Below are 13,033 nucleotides of genomic sequence, written 5' to 3'. Positions count from 1 at the left end.
GATCTAACTTAAGCCAAAAAAAAAAAAAAAAAACCAGGGTGATGGGGATCTCAGAAGTGGCAGAGTGGTATCAGATGGAAGGAGGAAGAGTAGAATAAACCTGTTAGTGTAGCCAGGTGCAGAGGCGCACACCTGTAATCCCAGCCACTCAGGAGGCTGAGGCAGGAGGATCTCTAGTTGGAGGCCAGCCTGGATGCTGTAGCAAGACCCTGTCTCAAACATGACTAGGAATGTAGCTCAGGGGTAAAGCACTCCTGGGTTCAATCCCCAGAACTAAATAAAGTGTGAAGGGCTGATCAGGACGTCTCCAGAGACTGAGCAGCAGACTGTAGCTCCAGAGGCTGCCTTGCTTTGCTCCCCTCAATCCCCAGAGGCCACTGGCTGGAGGGCCCCTCCCGCATCCACTCTTAGATCAAGCAGATCTGGGGAGAGAAGGGGCACAGTGCCACATGGTACAGAGCGGGAGGGGCATGTAGTTGGTGTCTCCTAGGAGATGGAGCTGCTAAGGCCTCTCTGGGCAGTGATCCCCATCCTGTCCCCAGTAATCCCACAGGTCAACCTCAGCACGTCCCACACTGTCTTGTAGTTACTCTTGGAACTTGTCTCTCTCTGTGGGCTTCCAGGGCTACTTGGCAGGCTGCAGCAGTGTGCCTCACTTCTGAATACACAGGAACCCATTTTATGAGACTCAGGGACAAAATGAGATAGGTCCCAATATAACTTGCAGCCAGGGCTAACCATGTGACGAAATTCTGACCGATGCATACAAATAGACACGGGGTGGACAACTTAGGTCAGATCTCTCCTGGGTAGGGGCATGCCCTCCCCTGGGTGGAAGGTGGACATGGTGGTGTGCCCTTCTGGAACATGTTGGAAAGAGGAACTCTCTAGAATTAGCAGAGCCACCAGAGAGTCATGGTCCCTGATGCCCTGGAGATGTCGCCTCAGTGTTGAACTGCTTCTGGAGGCAGTGAAACCTCTTTTTCTGTTTAATTCTTCCTGCAGTCTAAATAACTCACATCAATAATCATGCCTAACTTAGTGATGGACACTTAGTAAGTGCTCAATAAATTATGGTTGAATTATTAAATCAATTACAAAAAGAGAAACCTTCCATTCCAGCATTGAACACATCGGCTGCTTTTGCATATTCCCTCTCAGCTCTTCTTGACACACAGATGATATTTTAATAGAGATATAATTAGAACAGAAATAGAATTTTTATATCCAGCATTTTTTCTGGTAATAGTAATTACATAAAAAAGCATTTTCCATGTTAGGTTATATCATCGTCATTTTAAATAGGCATATAATTTTCCACCAAAGAGATCAACTGTAATTTATGTAAGTACTCCCTTATTGTTTCATATACACACTTGGGAGTCCAGGCTTTAGCCTCTTTCTTTTGACAATTCACTTGAGCACGGCATTGTTGCCTTTTCTAATAACACACTCTGTGCTTTCCCTCACCTGCCCCTCTTTAGTTTTATAATTTCCAATTGAGTCCAAGCAATGTTTATGATGAGATTAATAATGACGACAGCAACTGCAGCCCGTCACTAGCCACTGACTAGGTCCTGTGCCACGGAGGCGCTTTCATGTTTCTGCTCTTCTACGTCCCCTGCCCCCACCCCACCCCATACACAACACACCAGGCAGGGAAAGTGGTAATTAAAAGTGCAAATCCTAGAGTCAGACAGGATTTAATTTTGGTAAGACTGCTTCTTAACTGTGAGATCTTGGGTACATTACTTAACCTCTCTGTGCCTCCATTTGCTCATCTATAAATGGGAATAAGAATACTCTCCTTTTAGGGTTGCTGGGAGGGTTAAATGCGATACAATAACAGCTGTGATTTCTTGAGCACTTACTAAGTGCCAAGCACCGTGCTAAATAAAGGCTTTAACTGTCATAGCCTCACTTATTCTCTGTGGCAGTATAGGAGGTGGGTGTTTCCATTCCTGTTCTGCAGACCAGATTCCTGAAACAAGGAGAGAAAGAAACCCCTGCCCGACCACCCAACCTGTGGAGCTGAGCAGCTCTCACCCGACCTCAAAGCAAGGCACCTTCTGAAAGCGCTCTTCTCTCTACGGAGCTCCTCTAGGCAGAGCCAGAGCCTGGAAAGCCCAGCTCTCCAGCATAAATCTTTGCGTCACCCCACTCCCATCCTGCAACCCTGCAGCCTGCTTTTCTTCCCCGAAGTCACCATCGCAGTCCAGAAGTCCCCAGAAGCTCAGTTGGGAACAATAACCATTTCACAAGCACTTCCGGAACTTGTGCTTGGGCCTTTAGGTCATTAACTCACTTAACCCTGCTTATGGGACATAGGCACCATCCCCAACCCACTCCCGCCCTGCCCTGCACGGTCCAGGTGAGGAAACCCAGGGTCAGAACTGTAACGCCAAGTGCCCGGTGTTGCAGGCACACCGCACTCAAGAGCTGAGCCTCCCTGCCAGGCTGGGAAATGCAAGAAGCCTCTTGCTGTCCTCACGCACAGAGCCCAGGAGAGCTGTCCCAGGGGACAGAGAGGCTGGGCTGTGGGGGATCCAGGTCACCACCCCCTCCCCAGGGCCGCCATGCAGAGGGCACCAGCACAGTGCTTGACAGGGCCTCCTGACCTCCCAAGGCCCGAGGCACAAAGGCAGGGCCAGGATCCAAGAGAGAGCTGTGGATGAGCTTTCTGTGCCACCCCTGAAATAGCGCAGCGCCACTCCCAGCTCCTGCTCTGCACTGGCAGGCGGATCCCGGAATAGCTCTTTCCAGCAGCAAGGTGACCTAGTTAGCAGGTTTCTCTTGTCATATGAGGTTGACTGAGCAAGACATTCACCTGCCTCTTGCTACCCAGAGCAAGCCCCATGCAGCACTGTCCCAGCCCACGCAGTTCTCGAGTCCCCTACTGTCCCGGGGATGGATCATACACCCTGAGCAAGGTGCTTCCCGGCTTCAGATGCTCCTGAACATCCTCACACTTCCTTCTCAGAGCAGGATGGGGGGCAGCACTCACTATCATCCCATTTCATGCCTCGGGAAATGAAGGCACAGAGAGTGTGAGCAATAGCAGCAAGAAGACCCAGCTCAGGGGAGGCAGGGCTTGCATCTGGACCCAGGCTCCTGATGCCAACACCAGTGTCTTCTCATTCCTTGAGCTTCCTGGTTTCGATGCCCCTCTCTCAGGAGCCCCACTCAGTAAGCCTTCCTCACCTAACCATTGCTTATGGTTGACCTCCCCAACACCTGATGGCAGAGCTGTGTGCAGAGATTAAAATCAAGGACTTGGAGATCCACCAGCTTTGGGCTGGAGCTGGGCTTTGATTTCTAGCATTTACCAGCTCAGTGACCTCAGGAAAATTGCTTTACCTGTCTGTGCTTCAATTTCTGTATTTGGAAAAAGGGACTAATACTCATGCCTTCATCAGAAGGTTGTTGAGGGGATTAAATGAGAGAGTGTGTAGGTTCTTTTTATTTTACATGTCTTTGAAAAGACCTATTCATATTTTTTTCATTATTATCATGGACATCCTGAGTTTAACCAAAAAAATAAAAAGTTTAACATTGGCTGGTGCCAGCAAAGAGTACAGTAGCCAAGTTCCTACCACTCTTCCCGTGCCATCATGTCACACACCTGAGAGAAACAGTTGTATTCACAATGACAACCCCAGGACTCTGGGTCAGAACCTGTGCCCCCAAATCCTATCTCCACCGCTCCTTATATAGGAGGTCACAGGACGTTTGCTTGACCTTGCCGAGTCCCAGTTTACCCATCTAGAAAAACTGGGCATAATCCAAACCTCATGGGGAGGTGGGGAGGATGGGATGAGTCACCTGCGTGTGGCACTGGTGCAGGGACGGCCATGCAGCAGCTTCCAAGTCAGTATTTGAGAATCTGAACTTGAGCGTGATTAAGCTCCTTCACCCGAGATACCATCTTGGAAATTGAGGAGAGGCGACGTGGCCTGGAGTAAGCAGGGAGGGTTCAGGTTGGTGGCATGCCTGGCACCGAGTCCTGACACCTGAGGATGAAAGGGACAGTTGGGGAGGCCTGGGAGGGATTCAGACAGCAGGTCCAGTGGGGCAGAGCCTGGGGGTGGGAATGAGACCTCAGCCCCCAGCACGCCTGCACATCATGGAAACTTCGCCATGAACTTCCCCATGGCCCTTCCTCCCTGAGCTCCAGAGTCCTCCCTTCCCATCACTGCGCCTGCCCCACCTCCAGGGCGCTGTCCCCACACACACATTCTCTATGGGATTCCCTCAGAGCACCCATCTCCCTCCTGGATTCTATGCCATTCAGTCTCTGTGCACATGTTTATTCTGTCTGCCCCAAAGAGAGGGTGAGACCCTGGAGGGAGGAGACTGCACCTCACTCACCGGAGCATCTCCAGGACCCAGAGCAGCAGCAGTGCACAGTGTGCTCAGTAAGCAGGGTCAAGCAGGTGGATGAAACAGTAGAGGGTCCAACAGGAGGGTCCCAGGAGAGGTAGTTGGGTCATCTGATTCCAAACTGGGAAGAGCTATAAAATCCAGGCAGGCTCAGGAGTCTGAGCAGCTTCTAAGAACCAAAAGAACTCATGACAAGCTGGAAATGGGGGTGCACACCTGTACTCCCAGCTATTAGGGAGGCTGAGGCAGGAGGATCACAGGTTTGAGGCCAGCTGGGCAACTTAGAGACTCCATCTTAAAGAAAAAAAAAAAAAAAGAAAGAAAGAAAAAAAAAAAAAAAGCAAGAAACTGTGACCAAGAAAGTTGACAGCTTTTCCAACCTGGGTGACTGGGTGATTAGAAAAAAATCAGTTCATTTGTCCCTCAAGACTGACTTGTCTTTCTGATTCATGTTCTGAGTTGAGCACAGGCGTGCCCACGTGAATAAGCTGCGTCTCCTCACCCCTGCAAAGCCCATCTCTAGTGGGGTACAATTCAAGCAAAACCTCAAAACATGGTAAGGGCTTCAACACGGAGTAACCTGGGACGAGACCTCGCGGGAGTAATAACAGGGTGACCAAGTTGAAGGCCACGGTTGCCAAGCCTGATAAATGACCTTTGAGAGAGAAGGTGAGGCCAGGATGTGGAGGCCCTTTCTGGATTGGGGGGGGGGGTTTCTGCCCTTTGCTTCCCCCCAGGGTCCCTAGGCCAGCCTGGCTGCTTCCTACCTGAAGGCCTCTCCTGTGGACAAGGACACAGAGAGGAGGAGGTGACATGCTCAACAAAGGGGCATTCTTTGAGCCACCTCGGGGAATCAATAGAGGCTTGTTTATCCTGCTCCCTGGGGAGCAGCCAGGCCTGTTGGCCGGGGACCTGGGCAGCCAGTGGGAACACCGAGTCTCTGCCTGTGCCCTCTTGGAGCATTGTTTGACCCCCAGGGAGCACACCTGTGGCTCAGAGCACCCAAGCCCATGGCCGCAGGCTGCTTGGGGAGGAAGTGGGCCACCCTCCTGGCCTCTCTGCCCCAGGGACTCCCCTGCTGGCCCTGCCCACCATTGGAGGAGTAGTCCCTGAAGAGTGCCTGCCCAGTGTTTTGGGAAGGTGACGGGGGCGCCAGGAAATGTCAGGTCTGTCTTCCCCCACAGGGGGCCCCCTGGGACTTGGGAAGGGGACTCACCCACACCTGCTCAGTGAGTGGCTCCAGGGCCTGGTTTGCCCAGTGCAGCAACAGTCGGCTTCATGAAAAGAACAGGAGTAGAAGACCTGAGAGGAGTCCCACGCTCCTGGGCTCGGTTTCCTCACCTGGAAAGTGGGGATAATCACACCCTCGTCACAGATGGGAATTTGGGGGTGGGTGCAAAGAGGTTTTGCAAAATGAGTGGGGGGTCTGCACGTGTTGGGGGTGCTGGAAAGATGTCTCCACCTGGGATTCTACAAAGAAGCTGAGAGCCCTGTCCCCAGAAGGCTGCCACCTGGCATGACAAGGCAGGTCCGTGCAGACATGGCCAGGTGAGAGCCCAGGGCCCTGGGGCTCCCGTGTTCACTCTGCTCAGCGAGCCGCACCCCTGAAGCCCACCTTCTGCAATTTGACCACAGACCCAGCCCTGAGGTGTGTCCCTTCTTCCCTCTGCTGGCCGCGTGCTTGAGCCTGAAATTTCACAGCGCTACAAAGATAAGCCACTGGGCCTCCTCGGGCAGAGTGGCCAGGAGTGGGAGTTCACTGGGTCCCCACAGAAGCCACTTTACAGACAGGAAGCTGCGACTCACAGACATGGACGGAGCTGGCCAATGCTGTCAGCTAGAGTGTGGCTGAGCCTGGGGTGACACACAGATCTGCAGACTCTAAGGTCAACACCCGTAGCTCTCCCCAATCCAAACTGTGCCTGTGTCCCCAACATCCAACAGCTGCTGCTCCATGCCCACAGGGGTGTGGGTTACACATGTCCAGGGGGAGAGGTTTGCCTATCTCTTGGATGACTTCTTTTTTAGGGGGGGAGGGACTGGGGATTGGACCAGGGGCACTTAACCACTGAGCCACATCCCCAGCCCTTTTTCATATTTTATTTAGAGACAGGATCTCCCTGAGTTGCTTAGGGCCTCACTAGGTTGCTGAAGCTGGCTTTGAACTCAAGATCCTCCTGCCTCAGCCTCCCAAACCGCTGGGATTACAGGTGTGGGCCACTACGCCCAGCTTGGGTAGCTTCTTTTTTACTTTTTCTTATCTGGAGCCAAAATCAGTCCCTGGAGAGGTGGCTCAGGTGTAGGGTGTAACCCAGGATGTTCAAGGGGCAGGAGGAAGAGATTCACCCTGCTCAGGTGGTGTCCTCCTCCGCCTCCCCAGGTGATGGGGTCCTTCTGGAAAGAGAAGGTGGGAGCCGCGGATGTGGCTCAAGTGGTAGCGCGCTCGCCTGGCATGCGTGCGGCCCGGGTTCGATCCTCAGCACCACATACAAACGGAGATGTTGAGTCCACCGAATACTAAAAAAATAAATATTAAAATTCTCCCTCTCTCTAAAAAAAAAAAAAAGAAGAAGAAGAAGTTGAACTTTTGGGCTGGGGAAGTGGCTCAAGCGGTAGCGCGCTCGCCTGGCATGCGTGCGGCCCGGGTTCGATCCTCAGCACCACATACAAACAAAGATGTTGTGTCCGCCGAGAACTAAAAAATAAATATTAAAATTCTCTCTCTCTCTTTAAAAGAAAGAAAGAAAGAAAGAGAAAGTGAGGCTGGACCAACCAGGCCAATGGGTCACAATGCCGCCATACATTCCTGTGCCTGTCACCCTCCCATTCCAAGTCAATTAGGTCCTATCTTCCTAACCCCTCCTCGGGCCTCCGGACCTCCTGCCCACATCCCTTGCTTCTGAGCTATCAGGAGAGCCCCCTGCACCAACCCATTGCCCCCTCCGTGAGTGCACCCATATTCTTTGCTTTCCTTTCCATTTCTGGGGATGAAGGGTCTGAGCTCCTGCAGAGTCCAGCCCCTAAATGTGGGGACATCCTGTCCCACCCGCACAGAGACAGCCCTACAGCAATCCCCCCTCACTCCAGAGTCATCTGGTCTCCCTCCTTCACTGGGTTGTTCTCACATGACACAACGTCTTTAAAACAAACACAAAGACCTCTCTGGACCTGAACACTCTCCTGTCTGGGAAGTCCACAAAGCCAGTGCCACCCTGGCTGACCCTGATCTCTCCGTCCCCTTCCCTCCAGCTCCCTCCCAACAGGCTTCTGCACCCACCAAGCCTCTGAACCTGCCCTTGTCCAGGCCCCCACGACTCCCCATGGCCAAGTGCTCTGCTCACACCGCCTCCTGGACAGGCCCTTTCCCCGACTCTCTGGCTTCTCTTCCTGCCGTGTGACCTGTCAGTTCCTCTCCCTCCAGGTTGTGGGGACACGGCTGCCAGCCACTCAGTGCCCACTACTGCAGGGGACTGTCCTTCTTCGTGAAGGAGTCTGAAAATCCACTGGGTCAGGGGCCCGTCTCCTCACCAATCATCACGCAGGGGACAGGGCCATGCCTCATTAGGTGCCTGCTACACTACTGCAATGGACCTGAAACTCATTCCTTGACCAGGACTTGAATGGTGGAGACGAAGAGGGGGAGGAAGGGGAGGTTCCAGACATATTTAGAAAGTAGACATTATAGAATCCGGTGAGGATTAGAAGAGGAGTGCGAGGTTCAGGGAGGACTCCACACATACTTCCTGATGATGGACAAGGATGGCTGAGGGGAGGACCCAGGAGGTCTACAAATGGGGGAAACTGAGGCTGCAAAGCAAGCAAGCTGGTCTGCCACTCTCTCATCAATCATTTGTCGACACTTGATCAGGCACCAGTCCTGGGACTCAGAGCTGCAGGAGGCCCAGCCCAAGGCTTAGCTCAGGTCACCAGACCAAAATGGACACACTCTACTGCACACTGGACCGAGTCCTATCTGTCCCTGCCTGGTCCCCCTAGGAACCAACCAGTTCTCTGTTTTGTCTCTTTATCCATTTTCTTCTGCCTTCAGATTCTGGACCATGTTGTATGCATTGGAGGGAAAGTGACATGTTTCCTAAAAACCAAGAAAAAGGGTCAGAAAAAAATCTTCACCAGTGGAAAACATTTTTTTTTAAAGAGAGAGAATTTTTAATATTTATTTTTTAGTTTTCGGCAGACACAACATCTTTGTTTGTATGTGGTGCTGAGGATCGAACCCGGGCCGCACGCATGCCAGGCGAGTGCGCTACTGCTTGAGCCACATCCCCAGCCCGGAAAACATTTCTTTACATCTCCCACAGGCAAAACCACGGAGAGTCAGTGGGAAGGTTCCTCCAGAGGACCTTGGGATTGGAGGGAGATGCAATGAGCGGCAAGAGTGAGGGCAGAGGAGCCAGCAGGTCCCCACCTTGCTCTCCCCGGGTGGGTGGAGGGGCAATGGGAGGATGTGGACAGGAGCTGGAGAAGCCAGGCCGAGGGGCAGGAGGAGAAAGCAGAGGCCTCTGATGAGCCTTTCTTACTGTGTTTTGCTGACTTCCCTCTACCCATGGAATCTTCAGCGAAATTGACTTTACTCACTGAGGCTTCAGAGTCTTGGTTTGGCTCTTGGGGTCTCGGGTAAAGGGCTCAGCCCTCTTTAGATTGGGCGCAAGTCACCCTCAGAGGCTGTTCCTGGGGCTCTCCACACTGGCTTCCATCCCCAGGTAATTTAAAATGGTTCAGCACAAAGCAGAAACAAGGACCTTTTGTCTCAAAACACAATGAATAATGGAAGTCCCCATGTGTCCGTCAGATGTGATAGTGCTTTTCCACAAGACTGGAGCTTTTTGATGGCAGGTTATTTTTCCTCCCAGTTCTGTTTTTCCTGGCCCGTGCCTCATCCATAGAAGTACCTTTCTCTGTGCCCTTCAAGGACCATTCCAGCCTGGGCCCTTCCAGCCACTCGGGCTTGATACACACAAAGGGGCTTTGTGGGTTCCTGGTGAATTAAGCATGGACGGGTGATGGAGAGGAGAAAGGCTTGGTGATCTGTTGTGTTGAGCCAAGTCCTTGTTCCTGCAGTCACTGTCCCCTGGAGGGGTGATGTGGCAGGAGGCTATTGTTATACTTCTGTTCTGGGAAATAACCAAAGATCCGCTGTTTTAAAGAGTGTGATCCACAATGAATTTAAAGTGTCCTGAGCAGTCCCAGCTGGATTAGCACCAAGTCCAGGATCACCCAAGGATGCCTCCCTTCCCCCAGCACTCTGACCATGGGCCATTCCAGAACAGCGAGGGCATCTAAAATCCAACAGAAGGTGACCCACCTGATTTTCATGCCCAAGATGGGGAAAAGAATCTTAAAGCCTCTCAGGCAGTCATCCAATGCCACCCCCACTGCCATTTGTCACCATCTCTAATGTGGCTCTCCATGCTCTAGTGGGCTCTCCCACGAGAATGTGTGGGGATCACCCCCAGCACCACACCAGGCCCTGATCACCTGTCAGGTTGCCTCCTAGTGCCCCAGGTCACCCACTGTAGGACTGAGCCACTATGATTCTCAATCTTGAACCACAAAGGTTCAGGCTGCTTCTTTCAAACAATAAATCCCATCTTGTCCCTAAGCAAGACCCAGAACGTAAGAACTCAAGAATAATTCACCAATGGGGGTGGCAGTGGAGGAGGTCACAGAGGACACACCTGCCATCCCCCCTCATCCTCTGGAGGAGAGAGAAGGTGAAAATTTTGGCATCTTTTATGCTAAAGCAGAAAAATAAAATGTCTTCAGGAGAGCACCCCCACTCTCATTTGTTCTTAATGACAGGCTCTGTTTTTCTTTCTGCACGTAATTTGTTACCTTCTGAGTTTCAGGCATCTAAGAAAGGGGGTGCCTGGGCAGTAACTCTCAAATGGGGACCCTGAGACAGTGCGTTGGGGGGATGTGTGGTCCAATAAACCCTTGCTGAGCAGTCTCGCCCTGTCTGCCAAGGATCTCAAAAACACTCTTTGTTTCTAGGAGACTGCGGTATCTGTTTCTTTTGACCTGTCTTCCTCTTGCTATAAAGTTATAAAAATAACTCTCCAACCACACTGAGGTCAGAAATGTTTCATTAAGCAGCCAAAGATCTCCGTCAGGTCTGTGGCAGGAGCTCCCACCCCCGTGAGCTGCAGAACTCTGGAAACTCTGGAGTTGTGGCAAGGAGTTAGTGGGTACAAATGTGTTGGCGTCAAGCTGCCCAGGTCCAAATCTCAACCCCAGCCTGACATTCTTTCTGTGCAAGCTTAAGATGCTTTCCTTGAATTCTCTGAGCTTCCATTTCATGGTAGAAAGCCATCCAACTCACAGAAGTAATAAGAAGATAAAATAGTTAATACATGTGAAGTATTTAGCTCTGTGCCTGGCATAATAATCAGTCCATAAATGTTTATTAGAGTCATTATTAGTAATAACAATACTAATATTCCATTGATCCCTACCATCTGATCATTCTGTTTTTAAATATACATCTGGGCTGGAGGTACAGTTCAGGGGTAGAGTGCTGGCCTAGCAGGAGTGAAGCAGAGGTTCCACCCCCAGCCCTACCAAAAAAAAAAAAAAATCACACCATTATCTCAGTTCCTCACAACATCTCTATTTTATATAAAGTGAGCTGCAATGACTTGCTCCGTGCTAGACTGTTCCAGAACGTGTATTCAATATCGGTTTTCAAAACCAGACCTTTCTAGCTCAGAAGCCTGCTTTCTCTGAGCCAGATCAGCTGGACCTGCACTAACCCATGACTGACCATTGCATCTTGGGCACACACGTGAAGCTGGGATGTATTTGAAATATTTAACAACCATCAGCTCAGGGCCAACCAGCAGAACAGAAGCCTCTTTAGTCCCAAGCCAGGCAGGAGAGGAAAGTTCCAGTACTATGTCAGGCTTTTCTGCTTTGGTTTCTAAGTAGTGGGAAATAAGCAAAATCGTCCCAAAGCCCATACTCTCACCCTATGGATAATTGTGCAATATTTTCTTGTTGCTCTGATAATAATTATTCTAGCATTCTCTCTTCTGATAAAATGTCCTTTCCAGGGATTTTCTAATCTTGGAATTGATCTGCTTCACAGCAAGACTGGAATAAAGCTTTGATAGGGACTCATAACTGGAATGTCCGAGAAGGTTTGTGCTCGGTTTTGTTTCAGCTGTGGAGAGGTAGGAAGAGGTTTGCAAAGGTCTGGGGAGGAGTGGGCCTTGGAGCAGAGCACAAGTTGGAACTATTTGCCAGTGAGGGCAGGATTTCAATCATTCAGTGAGTAGGATCACAGCGGTGGGTCCCAGTTTTGAGTGAGCCCTGAATACATTTTAAATTCATCTAGACCACGTAGATTTTATTGTGGTGAATGCAATACAAAAACTGATTTCACAATAGCATATTGAAATTATGTCTTTTTTCCAAACAATGGATACTGTGGAGGTTTTAAAATGTTAAAAAAGCATTACTCTATTGCAAGTTAAAAATTGCTGCAAGGAAAGTCCGCTGATGAATGCTACAAAGTGGGTGAAATGTTAAGGAGAAATAGAATATTTGTAGAGCCTCAAAGTATCTACTTCAAATTATTAATTACACAGTGGTTTTAACAGATATCCACCAATTCTTTGATGCTATTTCTCTGGGAAGCAGAGCTTAATTATCTTTCCCTTGAATGTGGACTGGGATTAATGTCTCACTTCTAGAGTAAGGAAAGAGAAAAAACAACAACTACAGAGGAGATCTTGGTGGACATGACCTTAACCAAGCAGTTAAGTTTAATATCACCACCAACAAATTATGCTAGTATCATATTTCCCCAGATGTACTCAAGGAAAGGGGTACTTCACCTCTGGGTACTTCTTTCCTCAAATCTGATCCCAGTTTGATCATGGAAATTTAAACAAAATCTCAGGAACATTCTACAAAATATCCTTCAGGAGACTCTAAGGTTATGCAAAAATAAGACTGAGAAATTATCATAGAGTGGAAAAAGTAAGAAGACATGATAATTAAATATTATGTGTACGCTAGATAGACTCTTGGAACAGGGAAAAACTAGTAAAATATGAATAAAGTCTGTAGTTTTAGTTAATATTGTATCAATGTTATTGCTATTGATCAATTTGCCATGTCTATGTAACATTAGAGAAAATGGACAGAGGAACTCTCTGTTCCAACTTTACAACGCATCTTGAAATCTAAAATTCTTTCAAAACAATAGTTTAAAAATAGCAGCTCAAATAATAAAAGCACAAAGCCTTCAGATTTCTAAAGTAAACCAAGTTTTCTTACAAAGATTGAGAACTGCAATTAATACAACACCCAAATAGCTGGATGGAAGAGTCCAACAATACTAATTAAAGGCAATAGGCCATTAGTCTCCCCAGTTGAATGCCCAGTTCACTGCAATGAATCTTCTCATAGTGTGGCATTACTCATACTCAGAGCTGTGACCCAGAGTTGGGAGGCAGTGTGAACCAGACCAAGGCCTTGGGGTTTCCCAGGAGGGCTGGGTGGGAACTGAGAGATGAGGCCTGTGTGCACCAGCATGAATGGAGGGAGACTTTGCAGATGATAATAATCAACACATGAGAAGTGCTTAGCCCCAGGTCAATAATGCTAATTATTAGTAGTAGCTATTATT

At 49.6% G+C, this 13,033-nt stretch overlaps 1 long non-coding RNA gene across 1 annotated transcript; it reads right to left on the bottom strand.

Annotated features, from left to right (window-relative positions):
- Window positions 1–3,623: 3,623 nt before the first annotated feature.
- On the bottom strand, window positions 3,624–4,626 carry LOC144368012 (uncharacterized). Its single transcript, XR_013427733.1, has 2 exons — window positions 4,369–4,626; window positions 3,624–4,010 (listed from the first exon to the last, which is right to left on the bottom strand). It is a non-coding gene; the product is annotated as an uncharacterized LOC144368012 (long non-coding RNA).
- Between the last annotated feature and the right edge of the window lie 8,407 nt (window positions 4,627–13,033).

Source organism: Ictidomys tridecemlineatus, chromosome 11 (genome assembly GCF_052094955.1).
Source record: "Ictidomys tridecemlineatus isolate mIctTri1 chromosome 11, mIctTri1.hap1, whole genome shotgun sequence".
Taxonomy (NCBI): Eukaryota; Metazoa; Chordata; class Mammalia; order Rodentia; family Sciuridae; genus Ictidomys; species Ictidomys tridecemlineatus.
Note: the sequence above shows the minus strand (reverse complement) of the source record. Positions and strands in the feature narration are given on the sequence as shown.